A 2,350-nucleotide genomic window follows, 5' to 3' on the forward strand; every position below is an offset into this window, starting at 1 on the left:
ATTGCCAAGGACTAGGACTGGTTTTGATGCTATCTGGGTGATTGTGGACCGACTGACGAAGTTAGCTCACTTTTTGCCCATTCGGATGATTTACACCCTTGAGGAGCTAGCACGGTTATACATAAAGGAAATTGTGAGACTTCATGGTGTACCTGCTACTATAATTTCTGATAGAGATCCTCGTTTCACTTCGAGATTCTGGGGTGCATTTCAGAAAGCTTTTGGAACCCGATTGAGCTTGAGTATAGCTTACCATCCTCAAACAGATGGTCAATCTGAGAGGACGATCCAAACCCTAGAGGATATGTTGAGAGCTTGTGTTTTGGATCAACCGGTGAGTTGGGATCGGTATATGCCGTTAGTGGAGTTTGCATACAATATTAGTTACCATGCGAGCATCGGAATGGCTCCGTATGAGGCATTGTATGGGAGGAAATGTCAATCTCCATTATGTTGGTATGAAGCTGGAGAGAAAGGCTTGTTGGGGCCGGAAATGATAGCTGAGACTACTGAACAAGTCAAGAAAATCCGAGATAGGATGCTTACGGCGCAGAGTCACCAAAAGAGTTACGCCGATCAGAGGTGGAAGCCCTTGGAATTTGAGGAAGGAGATCATGTTTTCCTTAAGGTTACTCCGACCACAGGAGTAGGTAAGGCGATTAAAGCGAAGAAGTTGAATCCTCGATACATTGGTCCATTTCAGATCTTGGAGAGGGTCGGACCGGTGGCATATCGGATGGCTCTACCACCTCATCTTTCGAACCTGCACGACGTGTTTCACGTGTCGCAGCTTCGGAAGTACACTCCTGATGCTAGCCATGTGTTAGAACCCGAATCGGTTCAGTTAAGGGAAGATTTGATGCTTCCAGTGGCTCCAGTCAGAATTGATGATACTAGTATCAAACGATTGCGTAGAAAAGAGGTTTCATTAGTCAAAGTGGCTTGGAGTCGAGGCGGTGTTGAGGAACACACTTGGGAACTTGAGTCGGAGATGCGTACGGATTATCCGCACTTATTCTCAGGTAATTGCATTTGAATTTTGTGGGCAAAATTCCCAATTAGGTGGGTAGAATGTAAGACCCGGTTAATTAACGGCTAATTAACCCATAAATGAGAATTTATTCTAGAAAGCCAAAAATGTTATTTTTATGGCTTAATATGATAGAGGAGATTGAGACGAGAATTTCGGTACCAATTTTATAGAAATCGGACCAAGATTGGACCGAACGGGCCAAACCGGTCCAACCGGACCCAAAGTGGGCCCTTGGCCCAACTAAACTAAACTAAAACCCTAGTTTTCAGCACTCTCTCTCCTCACAACACACTAAACACGCTGAAATTGGTATGGAGGGGGGAACAACACTCTCTCAAGTTCTCTCCCTTGGTTGATCTTCAAACCACCATAACTTTTGATCTAGAACTCCGATTGCCGCTCCGTTTGCGGCCACGCGTTCACCGCGGAGAGCTCTACAAAACCCATACAATTAATCTTGAGGTAAGCCACGTTTTACTATTCGAAATTCCAGCCCTTGATTTCGAGTTTCATGAGCAAAAATGTTGAGATTTTGGGTTCTTTGATGTTATAAGACCCAACTTTCTTGAAGGAGAAGGTTAATCTTGTCTCCTTGGACCTTGGGTGTGGTAAGATTCTTAACCCTAGTGTAATTTGTTGTTCTATGATGTTTAGGTATTGAGATGTTGTGAATGGGTATGATGATTGTGGCTTAGGTTGTGTATGTGTGAATATTGGAGCTTGATTAGTGATTTTGGAAAGCTTGTGTGATAAAATCTGTTCTTAGAGGTGTTGATACCTTGAGTGCTTGTGGACAAGTGGTTTGGAAGTGCTCCGGTTGAGCGTGGGAAGTCGGCTAAGGTATGGTTTCGGTTTTCCGTATCTAATATGTAATGTGGTAGGAAATATTTAGGCTAGAGGCCCTAAGATAGGCATTGAATTGTTGGTGTTGTTGAATGGTTGAAATATATGATGTGTTCATATATGTGATTATGAATATTGATGCCTTGATTGTGTGAAATATGAGAAATGCATGTTGTGATATATGCTTGATGGATGATTGAGGTTGAATTGATGGGTGGTACCATGTTGATGGTGAGTATGATGTTGATTATGTATAATGATTGTTGATTGGAAATAGTATTATTGGAAATTGGGATGAGGGAGGATGTATGACATGATATTGTGTTTGTCCTTTAGCCATTGATTGAGAAGTGTTAAAATGGTTATATGGTGATTTTGGAAATTTTGGTAAAGTGTTTATGTGTGAGTTGAGGATGGCTTGATGTTGATTTTGGTACATTTTGATTGATTTCAAAGTAAAGGGATGAAATTGGC

The sequence above is a fragment of the Arachis hypogaea genome, chromosome 16 (assembly GCF_003086295.3).
Source record: "Arachis hypogaea cultivar Tifrunner chromosome 16, arahy.Tifrunner.gnm2.J5K5, whole genome shotgun sequence".
Classification (NCBI taxonomy): Eukaryota; Viridiplantae; Streptophyta; class Magnoliopsida; order Fabales; family Fabaceae; genus Arachis; species Arachis hypogaea.